Source organism: Aptenodytes forsteri, unplaced genomic scaffold (genome assembly GCF_000699145.1).
Source record: "Aptenodytes forsteri isolate BGI_AS27 unplaced genomic scaffold, ASM69914v1 Scaffold204, whole genome shotgun sequence".
Lineage (NCBI taxonomy): Eukaryota > Metazoa > Chordata > Aves > Sphenisciformes > Spheniscidae > Aptenodytes > Aptenodytes forsteri.
In genome coordinates this window covers 1,572,085-1,584,691 of record NW_008794260.1, presented here as the reverse complement: position 1 = coordinate 1,584,691, position 12,607 = coordinate 1,572,085, and positions in this window count along the sequence as shown.

Sequence of the window (12,607 nt, the reverse complement as noted above, 5' to 3'; positions counted from 1 at the left end):
ATAATTCAACAGTAAAGGATTTCAACACCATTTGTGATTTCGTCTCTTCCCCCAACTATTGACCTGAGTTTATTGGTCTTTACATCACAGTCAATTGTTTGAATCTAAATATCTACTTAATATGTACAACATACATAAGCAATAAATCCCACTCCCGGAAAGAAATTGGCTTGCTCTAGCAGTGACTACATCAAATACCAAGCTCTCAGTGCTCAGAATTAAGGATGAATATGATTGTTCAGCTTCTCCATACAAGGAGCTGTTTTCCAAATTTCTAAGTTGTTGGTTAGTGTTATTTGCTCCCATATTTACAAGCAAATTTAATGTAATTACCAGATATTTCATGTCAGGAAATAGGAAACTATTTTCCTCTGGGCAGATGGGCGAAGATCATTAAGGAAGTGACTGCATTCACTTCTGGATAACAAATTCTCTGCACTTCAGCAGTTCAATGCATTACTGGCAACCTTCTTATCTCCTGCTCTTTTTCTGATACCTCGAGGCATATGGTCCTTTGTATAGTAGTCTTCAATGTGTCATATTTTAGAGGTGTCTCATGCCTTGACTGTACAGAAGATAATAGGGTAGATGTTCTGGAGAATGTTTTTGAGTTCAATCCCTATTGCATTGTTTCCCACAGTTGCAGGAGACTGGATTTGGTGGCTGATGAGGTCCCATAAAGCCCTGAGTTTAATGTCTTGAGGCATTAAGGAATATGAGCACAGAAAATAAGAATACCTGGGTACGGCTGCTGTCTATGCAACATGCAAGATTACAAACATGCGATTTTAATGGACCTTTATATCTCACTGAAAGTTAACAAGTAAAACTGCAAGGCTTTGATCCTGCATACCTTGAACACAGTGTTGCTACCTTCTCACGTTGAGATTTCAAAATACTTTCAAAGGAAAACAACTTTATTTTGTAAGTGTTGGTTTTCCTGCTAACATTTTAACTGCTGGAGCACAATAACAATGAGCATTTTTAGCCTCCAGCAATCTAAGGGTTTTAAACATAGATGGCAAGATATGAAGTATGTCTATGATTGTTTTGGACGTTTTTTATATACAACAAAATCAGTAAGAGCTAAGGTAAAAAGTGAGCTTTAGGGCACTGAATAGTAATATTTAGAGAGCAGGAGATGTTAGAAAGCAGAAGATGTCGGAATTCTGTATCTGTACTTCCCCATATGTCATCCCAGGAAAGACATTGAGCAGTAACCCTTACAGGGATTGTTTGATAGTGTTTAAGAGTGTATAAACACACTGACGATATAAAATGATGACTGTAAGTATTTAACACTTGGAGTGAAACATCTGAAATGCTTTTCAACAAAGACAATATTGTATCTGAATGAGCCTTCTCTTTTTCCTTTTAACAATGAGGTTTGTTCACAAAAATTAAAACAAAAGAATTTGGACTTTGGCAGTTTTGCAGAAACTGCCTGCAGGCCTAAAAGTAATTGTGATTTGTGGGAAGAAAAGGAGGGAGAAAAAATGTGATTAGTTGTCTGTTTTGGCAACCAAAACCTGAGCTGTTTCATTCAAGAGCTGAGTACAATTTTTCAACCTTTCTTAAAAGAAATACTGTAAAGGAATAATTCTTTTCATTTGAAATTAAAAGTTTTTCTAGATCAAGTCTAAAATGGCATAATTCCAGCAGAATTCTACTCAAGGAGGCAAAGTAAATTTTTTTAATGTTCATAGATTATGATTTAGACATATACACGAGACACCTAATACTCTTCTGCAGAGAATCTCCCTGTAAAAACCTGGGTCTTACTAAAGTGACAGATATGATTCAAAATGTTCTGCTATTATTATCTGCCTCCCTTTCAGCTATACTGATGAAAATCCACTAGTACTGCAAACAGGATGCAGGACTGAGTTGATCTTACCCCGCTGGGGCAAAACTGGTCTACAAGAGGCTTGCCTGAGTCTGTGCCTCTGTGCTAGAGACCTTCGTCATTCCAGTCATGCTGGCCAAATACATACAACGAGAGGAAAGTTTGGCAAGCAATGAAGTTTATTCTTTTTGTTTCTTACTTTAGTGGAAATGAGCAAATTCAGTCTAATTTAATCTATGAATGATTGGTGTTTCTTACATCACCTGCTGAGATGTCTTTATTTCTTTATATAGCCTTACATATGGTATGAAGATACTTTCATTGATGCAAAGGAGCTCTCAACTTTTAAAGTGTATAAAGAAATCATCACCTAACAAATTATCTTTGTAGTTTGTATGAGTGAAAATCTTCATGAAAATCAAACCTGAATAGTAAATTATGTGTATTTCAAGGGTTTATAATTTCCAGCTATTTTAAACAGCAGTGAAATGAATCTTACTGAATCACATTGAAAATATATACTTAAAATTTTCATGCTGTATTGAGGTATTCTGCATCATATTTCAAATTTATCACAGATACCAGTAAGAAATACAAAATATAAAAATATCATTATTATAAAAAACTAATGCCACCTATTGACTTGAAATTAAAATAAAACATCTGCTGTATTATGGGAAATATTTAGCACCAATGTTCTCCTTTTAGAAGTTTATTTAAGATTGCAGATGGAATTTTATATCTAACAATTTGCAGGATATAGCTCAAGACTAGATTTCTAAAAAAGCATATAGAATATAGTGAATGGGAATGAAGAGAAATTAAAATATATTGTGAAATGTTGATATATTTATAATGTTGATATTTGCAGCATAAGCTATATCACATTCTACTCCTTGGCTCTTCGCCTTGCTTTTGTTTCTTTGGTAGTATCTCTACAGATTTCCCTTCAGTTTTTTAGTTTTCTTCTTGTCCTATTGCATCTACCCTCCTTTCCTTCAGCTACAGGTGCCCAGAAAAATGTATTAAAAAATCCTTTTTTTCCCCATTAATTCTTTTCCCTTGATTTTTTGATTGTTTTCTTTTTATCTTCTCCTTAACTTTTTTAAGCCTTTTTGTTCATTATTATTTCAGTTTTCTCTTTCTTCTTGCATTTTTCTCATCTATCTCATATAAATAATATTCTCTGCCACCACCTTTCTCTAAGATCCCCCCTTTCATTCTTTCTTTTTCTTTTTGTATTTTTCTCATCTTTTCCTACTTCTCATCCTCCCTTAATCTATTATCTTTCCAGTACTTTTCTTCTGTTTCCCATCATTAATTGATTAACTGTCTGCCACCAACAGTTCAGCTTCTAAAAGATGGATTTTAGAAGAGTGTTCTAAATCTATATAAATAGCAAAATATTGGTTGAAAGTTATAACCCCATTTTTTTTATGTTATATTCATATTGGTTGCAGGCTATAACCCAACACTCCAGAATACTTTTATTATCTGATATTTATATTGTGGTGGAGCACAAACACCTCATTCTTGGATAAAAAGCCTAGGACAGGTACTTGGACTACTAGGTATGGTACAAGTCCAGAATGAGAAAAAATAAGAAATGAGAGGCAACAACATGATTTTTCTTCTGGAACCCTTTCTTTTATTTTCTGTCCTCTCATCTCTTGTTTCACTGTGCTCTGGTAAATCATGCTACAGAATGATTAAAAATAAATATTCAGGGAGATGGATGAAATATATTCAGATGTAATCACAGATTAAAGTGTGATTCAAGTTTCAAGTTTCTATTGTTGTCACTCAAGATGGTACTTAATGTGAGCAACGCATTGAGATCAAGATGAAGCTTTGTAGTCAACAGCAGGGATAAGAGCTTTTTGAGTTTTAATTTGTGTATAATTGTCTCTGAATACCAGCTTTTTTTTTTTTTTCTTTTTATTCCTCTGATTTACTAACAGTACAGATAACTAAATGAAGAATGTGAATCTAGTGCTGTGTGGAAAGCAGAAGGAGGACCTGGGAACCAGCAGAGAATTAGAGAGAGCTCTCATTCACTAATTTTCTTTGTAGAGTCAACTATTTGAAAACCAGTAGAGAAAGTAGATAAGCAGTCTCCATTTAAAATAAACACATTATCGATTTGCTCATGTAAGTTAAGATTCAGATTACTTAATACTGATTTTGTTTATTTTGTTTTCCTGAAGATTGGCTGCTGTTTTTTAGTGGTGGTAGTTTATGAACTGTTTTTAAAAATTAATTGAATGCATATAATGAACCCCATTCCACAGGTCACATGGGGTTTAGAGAATTCTTTAGAAGGACATCTAGATCCATCACTTTAAAATTTAAAAGGTTCTCCTACAGGAGAATTACAGTCAGGTGATAATGAAGAGAGATATGACTACGGATGAAGATTTGGCAGGTCCTTCCTTCCAGCTGTTGCCCAGATAAACAGAGAGCAGGGAAGAATGACATGTTAAGCAATGCTGTCCTGCCCTCATAAGCAGCTGGAGAGCAAACCTGCCCTGGTGCCATTCTGCAGTTCTGTAGTTCATGTGGCAGAGTGAGGTTGCACCTCACCAGAGGCAGCTGAACCCTGGGGCGTACAGGACCTGGGCAGCTCCTCCTATCCCAGGTACTGCCCGCTGCAAGGCTGAGCATATACTCCCAGCAGAGACATATGCACAGTACTAACATGGCTGGGTGCACAGACCGACAAGGACAGAAAAGCGTGTGTTTCTCAGCACAGCTCTCATCCCAACACGAGCAGCACAGACTGTTCCTCTGCTCCAGGTTATCAGGATCAAAGTCCATTAGTGGAATATACACACAGACATGCAATACACAAGTCTCTTGTGTAGCTAGCTTTACATGCTCAGTCTACTTCGTAGCAGGCCCCTAGGCCACAGCTTCCTTGAGTTGCTAGCACCTGGGTGCTCAGGACCCTCCAGCTTGTCGTCTCTCATTCTTGTTGCACTTGGCCAGCCCATGTTGTCACCTTTTCCCTCACACTTGCTCTCCCAGATCTACCTTGATTCCTTCCTTTCCCCACCTTTGACTTTCCTCCATAACATCACCTAATAAGTTTCTCACATCCTGCAATCCCCTGAAAACATCTTTTGTTAAGTTTTATGCACTCTCCCAACCTCTGCTGCCAGTTAGTCCCATGCTCATTGAGACAGCAAGTCCCTTTGCATGTCATTACAGGGAGAAAGCTTCTTTCCGTGACTCCTTTTGGTGAACTTCACACCAGGAACAATGGTCTAACTGGTCTCATTGGGTGATCTTAGAGATTAAGCATTTCTGTGTGCTCTCTTTGCAGTGATTACTAGGTTATGAGGGCCCCTCTGTCTTTCATTGTTCCTCTGATTCTTCTCAGGTCTTTGTTTTTGTTAGGATTAACCTTTAATTGGATAATTTAACAAAAATGCCTCCCATATTTCAGGTAGGATTCATCATACTTAATAATAGACATAGATAAGCTGCACAGATAGTTTCAGCTAGTCATATCTGAGGAGAAAAATAATTATAAGATCACACCTGCCTTGAGACATCTCTTATAGGATTTGTTTTTTGGCTTCTAGAGACCATATGTCCTCATTCACCATAGAGATAACATGGATGACTGGTTTTATGCAGATGTCAAACTTTCAGATGGCTAAAGAAGGTACTGTGACCCATATATGTATTAATATATATGTATAAATAATAGTAAATAAATAATAAGCAAATAATTTATTGATTGATGAAAGGTAATTGGATGGAAGTCAAGTCCTAAGAGGAGGACAAACAAGCAAATGTTATTTCAAGCCCTCTAGCAGCAGGAAAGAACTTCGTAACAAAATTACGTAACAGCTGCTATCACTAGTGATCAACGTGATAATGTTTCCTCTCTCTCATGTAGCAATAAGAGTTATTTAACAGTATTGTCTTCAAAGGGTTTTGTAATGAGGGAAAAAAACAAAAAAGCAGATACAGGGGCACATGTAAATATGGAAATGGTAAGACAGTCTATATTCTTTCATTTTGACCTGGAAATGTCATCTTTGTACAGTAAGTTAGTGTTATTGCCTAGTTTTTTCATTTTATTTTTGATCGCTGGAATGACAAGTGATCACTCAGGTCCTAATGAAATAAACACTTGGTTTATATAGCATCAATGCTTGTGAAAGACTGGAAATTCTGTCTGCAAACCAGAAATAAGATGATCTTGTTAGAGTTACATTTTACGTATGGATTGTAACATAGCTATGTAGTTACAACCAGCATTGTTATGTAGTTACAACTGCTGGAAACTGAAGGCAAGTTGGTTTCTTTGGGTCAGTTAAGTTATGAACAAGACTGGCAATAAGTCATAGCCAAGAAAAAAAAAGTTTGATATTTTCCAAAGAAACAAAGAATGTCATGAGTACTGAGCAACACTGCAACGATAATGTGATACAGGGAGGAGAGTATTAGTGCAAATATTTAGCTAGCAAACATTGATGGAATGCAGAGGGGGAAAAAAAAGATTTTGCTTTTTATATACAACAAATTCTATAAATGAAATTGCTAAAGGAAGTACTGTACAAAACATTTGTAAGCTCAGGATCAGTGGAATACATTTTAGAAAAAGAGTTAATTTGATCCTAAGACTTGATATTTACCAGGTATAACAGAGTATTTATTACTCTTTGCCCAGGTAGTGGTTTCTCAGTCCATGGACAGGTCTGACTTTTGTTGGAGAAAGTCTTTATGTTATAATTCCTGTATTCATGCTTTAAACATGTTGCTGTTAATAACATGTACATGGACCTTGTTGATTTTCAGTGAAGACATACCTCAGGCAACCTTTTAAGAGCTTAGCTCAGTTACCTTGAATCCATTCTAGCTGTAGCTACCAGAGGAATTTTCTATTTCTAGATGCCATCCCATTAGAGCTAGGAGAAATGTGCAATAACATTTTTGCAAAAAGAATTTTTTTCACGTTTTTCCTTTAAAAAGAAATTAAAAGTCAATCGACTCTATGTGTCAACTTCTAGAGAAAAGTCAGAAATCTACCATAATTTTCAATGTTTTGTTTGGCACTAACAACATTTCTCACAAAATTCCTGAGTAGCATGTTACCTTACTTCTGAGTAGTAATATATGTGCACACTTACAGTCTGATTTCTCAGTGGAGGAGGAAACAGAGATAGAGTCTGTATATATTCTGAGAGTGAGTAACTTGTTTCCCTTTATGTGTATTTTCAGTCTAGAATGAACAGTATTGAACAGAAAGGAAGGAATTTATATCTTATTTTATCTACAGTAGCAAGATCTGGACCGCTAGGAGTAACTTTGCTCAAGAGTTCAAGGATCGCTTTAAGTTAGAGATCAAGGGAAAGGATAAATTCTCCTCTGCCAGATCCTTTTTGCCCTGGAGTCTTGCATAAAAAAACCCCATCCTAATAACCTTGCAGCACATCTGGTAAGACAAAAAATTCCATGTTCATTACAAAAAAGAACTTTTAATTCTTTGTAATTCAGCCATATGCCAGTAATTGCTATTGCATATATTTTATTATTTAGGGACTTTTCTCTCACCCTCCTCTCACCTCTCCCTTTTCTTCTTTTTTTTTTTTTTTCCCCTGAGTGGCTATTGAAATATAAGGAGGAGTTAGAGATGGCATTCACAGCTGTCAGGAGAAAGCATATAGCAAAGAGGCTATGTAAATAATAAGCACAAACAGTCCTACAGTCCCCTAAGGAACAGAGGCAATAGAAGACATTGCTTCTGAGCCACGTAATTAAAAAATAGTTTAAGAAAAGTTGTCCAGGTGGAGAAAGCAGCCTGAAATGCTGCAGAGAGTTCTAGTAACAATGAGAGAGGACAGAAAATAATAGATTTGGAAATGAAATCAAATCTACAAACACATTAAGAACTGCTTCACCTTTAAAGAATAACGATCTCATTCCTTGTGTCAAAACAACCTCCCCCAAAATATGAATTCCAGTCCTGACACACAGGCCTGGCTAAAAGTTCAAGGACCCCATCCCTGAAACATGGCAGGTTATCACAGAATCGCGAGATAATTCAGGTTATCAGAGACCTCTGGTGTTCATCAAGCCTAGTCACCTGCTCAAGGCAGAGCTAACTTCAAAGTAGATCAGGTTGCTCAAGGCTTCTAGTTCAGTTTTGAAAATCTCCAGGAGCCTCTCTGGATAATACAGCCTGGTGTTTAAACACTTGCACCTGGGTTATTTTTCTCCCTTTCTCCAGTCAGAACTTGCATTGCTACAGCCTGTTGCCTCTTTTTGTTTTCTTGTGCACCTCAGAGAAGAGCCTGGTTCTGTCTTTTCTATTACCCCACTTTCTGTAGTGGATGACAGTGCTTTATAAAGTCACAGTTTGCACATGCGTGTAGGCAAGTTTTATAACCCTTCAGGGTAAGGGACAGTATCAATCTAGCTGAAGATCTTCCTGCCAGTGTGAAAGTTACACTTCTTTCCCAGCCCCACCACAGTCAGAACTGGATTTCTGCTGGATATTTTACAGTCGTCTTGTATTAATTCGCCAAGAAGAAGATCTTAGGCTCCCCTCCCAAAATGATCTGGCATCCTCCGCCTACCCTTTCCAGGTGATATCATTTCACTCACCACTGAAGAAGTTGTTATTTTTTCCCCCCCCCCCCCCCACCCCCCAGCCATAGCATATAAAAATCCATCTTTTTTTCTCAAGAATTACAGAACTGATATTTTTTGAGTCTCATCTGATCATGATTATTTGTACCTGAAATCATGTTAGTACTGCCCTGGAACATAGATGCAGTTCACATAAGTTTTCCGCACAGCACACTGCAAGACAGAGTTGGCTCTGGTGTTTCTGATTTCCCAGCCTGCTTGTTTGACTAATTAGATGTTGGGCTCTGTAGATGGTTTTGAAGTTGTTTATTCCCTGTTTAATGACATTACATGTGTCACAGCAACTGGTAATGCAAGGTGCTCGGCTTAGGAAATATACAGGAAACAGCTGGGGTCACTGCCAGTCTGCAGAGAGCCTTGTTTTCTCTTTACCTACAAAAAACATCCTAGAAAGGGAGGACAAGAAGGAAAAAAGCAGCAACAGGTTAATACTCAAGTGTCCATTAAATATGTTGCTAATATCTGTTCAATGTCTCAGAGAGAGAAAACAAAAGCACTAGCTCTGGTTCTGCACAGCTTCACCTATCATTAGTTCTGTAATTTTGGCTTGCAGCATTTTATTCAACTTTGGGCAATAGCTACTTTTCTTTTAAGTTTCTAGCAGATATCCTAGTAGACTGTAGCCAAAAATAAATGCATAGTTTTGTAAAAAACAAATTATAGCTTTGTGCTTTCCAGTGGATTCTTGATTTATTTCATACCTTTCTCCTAAAGTAGTTTCATATTCCAAATGATCACATCTGGCAGCTGCCCAGGTAAAAGAGCCCTGCCAGCTCAAAGACGCATGGCCAGGACATTAATATTCATGCTGTGTTTTGCCCTTCTCATTTGTGTACTTAACTGTCTGAGACACAGGGAGATCCATGGGGAGCACTGATGTGGGAGGTCCAGCCAGTTGTGCATCAGGACTTCATTAAAAAAACAGAGAAGTCCACTTTTGCCCTTAGAGATGTTTATTAAATAATAGCTAGCATGTAGCTAGCTGTATCCTGACAGTTGCTGAAGCTGTTGACTTTCCTAGCTTTAATCCAGAAGAAAGCAGTAGGTTTGTGCTACAGTTTCTGGAAGATACTTGAGAAAATATAATCCAGTGCCTACAGGCATCTATACCGAGGAAAATGAAATATGCTTCACTTTACAATTAAAAGAAATCCACTGGCAATTATTTTTTTTTTTTTTAGTCATCAGAGGTTACATTTGATGAGCTTAGGGTGTATGAGTTTATAAAAAGAGATTCCAAAACACATATTCTAAATGAAATTTATTAGAAGTTATTTTATTGATTTTGTCAGAATTTCTTTTAAAATGCACTCATTATAATATAATAAATGAGAGAAAGAGTTACTGGAACAATTGCTTGAAGGTACACCTATGTGAGATGCTATTAGCATTCCCAAAATTGATTCTTGCCTCCTCCATATTTTCAGGAATCTCTTTTGTTACGCTGTCTGTGAAAAGCAAGCCAGTATATAATAGCTAGAGGGTGCTGAGAGGAAGTTTTTAGGTTTACGTTATGAAAAAAAGCGGTCCAAACCTTCAAAGTGTTCCTAGGACTCCCGTTAAAGCTAAAGGTAGTTGAAAATGATCAACATCGCAGAAACTGCTCTAGTAAAATAGTATTATAGGTATGGAGAAAGCTTATATTTTTCCTCTCCTTCATTCTAAATGGATTGCTTTTCAACACATATATAAACACCTTTTATAGGTAGAGTGGGTTAGTTTGTTGTTTTCGTGCCAAGAACAGCGTGGTTTATCATGGCCACACATAATGAGGAAAGGCAGGTACAGAGTGAGGGCCCAGCTCATTGGTTACTGATTGCATTGAGCACAGTATTGTTCTTTTCTCCAGCAAGCTGCAGGTTATCAGCCAAACATTTTTTTCTCCACCAGGTGAAAGCACTCGCCTTCCAGTTTAAGGAAGAATTCAGTACATTTTAGAATATAACCTACAAGATTGACCAAATAATCCCTGATTGTTGCTCCTGTGGCCTATTACTTTAACTCCTTATTGTTTGTCTCCTTTACATAGAGAGAAAATACTTAGCTACCCTGTAATTTCTTTTTTGGCTGAAGTTATTAAAAAAAAGAAAATAACGTGGCAAAACCTACCTTGTTGCATATAGAGAAGTTTGGAAAATGGCTTTGATTCCAACCAGGACTCTGACTGAAATGCTTATGGTAAACAAAAATTCTGGGAACGGGACATGTCACGTTATCAAAAAAAATTTGCAAAGATCTTAATTAAATTTTGCCAAAATACAAACAGTGGGGTGTAAATGAAATAACATCTTCCCAGATAATTTTTTTTTTACTTCAAAATTTTGGACAGATTTATCTATAATTGACCAAGAGAATTATAGAAAATATTGGTCCTTTATTCTAGCAGAGGGCAGAAGAACAGGTCAGGGCTACAGATAGCTGCTAGGACAAGGTAACTCGGTCCCTCTGAGCCGGAACATCTTTTCTGCCTAACAGTAGAGAGCAGGGATTTTTATGACAGTTTAACCTCATGTCAACATTTGTGAAGGGTGCACAGCAAGTAATCATGAAGTTTTGGAGCTTATGCATCACAGAAAAACAAGTATTCTTTAGGCTGAATAAGCCTCTTCGAATCATTTAGATTTTTCACCTAAAAATGCAGTGGATGAGCAGCTAATAAAACATACACAAGAGCATAAAATTTGCCCACTATTGCTATGACAAATCTAGCTTGTGTTACAAAACTAAGATTTAAAGAAGCCATTTCAGTTCCCAATTGGTTTGAAAAAGTGACTTGATAATTTCAGACTCTGTGCAAAGATTATTTTTATTGAATACTGAACATGCAAGCACATTAGAACAAAGGTTAAAGACCCGTTTGCCTTTCTGCTATTCTGGTCAGTCACCATTAAACACTTTTCTATTGCACTCTTGCAGAGAAGCCCTATTCACAGATCAGAAATACATTTTTTTAAAAATCAAGGGATTGTATTGTGTACTTTCATATTACATAACATAAACTGCATGGCATAACTTTTGGGATCAACCAGTAGAATACAGGCAGAAAAACCTAAGGAATTCTAATGCTAAACATCTTGTCTATATACACACATATCCATATGCTGTGGAAATACCTACAGAAACACAAGGATGACTTGACTCATCTCAGACCCATATGCATATGCAATTACATATGTACTTTCAGATACTCATGACATTCTCTAGACCAAGATCTCATTTGCTTATCTTGAGACATTTTTCCAGAAGAAAATCCAACTCTCATTTTCCTGTACTAGGTTGTGTTAAATGGATTGACATTATGTCTTTGGCTACACAAAATTGAACACTCTTTACAGAACTGGTATTGTTCTGCTGCTGTAGGGGGTCCTTAGAAGGGTGAACCATTAAATAATTATGCGATCAGCAAAATGATTGATTGATTTGTCTAGCTGCTGCCAAATGAGATAATGATAGTGTAGCAACCATCTTTTAAAATAAAGTTATTTTTCAGCCTATTCCCAAGCTCTGTGTACCTGTATTATTAAAACAAAGCCCTGTTAATTACATGTATCCTATGATAGTAGCAGTTCAGGGTTTTCTTCTGAATATCCATATCTATGTATCATAATTCGGTGTCTCCAGTGCTCAAAGGCAGATAGTTGCCATTCCTTCTGTCTCAATACTGTAGCTGCATTCCTGCTCAGGTATTCCACACAAAGCTGTATGGGTAAATTGAAATTCTGGTCTGCAGCTGCCTGATTTTGCATTACAAAGGAATGAGAACCCTTACTTCACTCCACAAACGGCAAAATTTTTCATTATCCCTTAACATTGCATACAGCCAGAAGAAGAGAAACACGGTGGTGGACAGCAAGTATGAATGTGGTGCAACTACCAAAGACCATGCTACATCACAACTCCATTTCAAAAATTAAGTGAATAATGTGTACAGGTAGCAGGGTTCATATCATGCCAGCAGGAGTAGGGAAGTGATCGTGCACCTGTACTCGGCACTGGTGAGGTCGCACCTCGAATACTGTGTTCAGTTTTGGGCCCCTCACTACAAGAAGGACATCGAGGTGCTGGAGCGTGTCCAGAGAAGGGCAACGAAGCTGG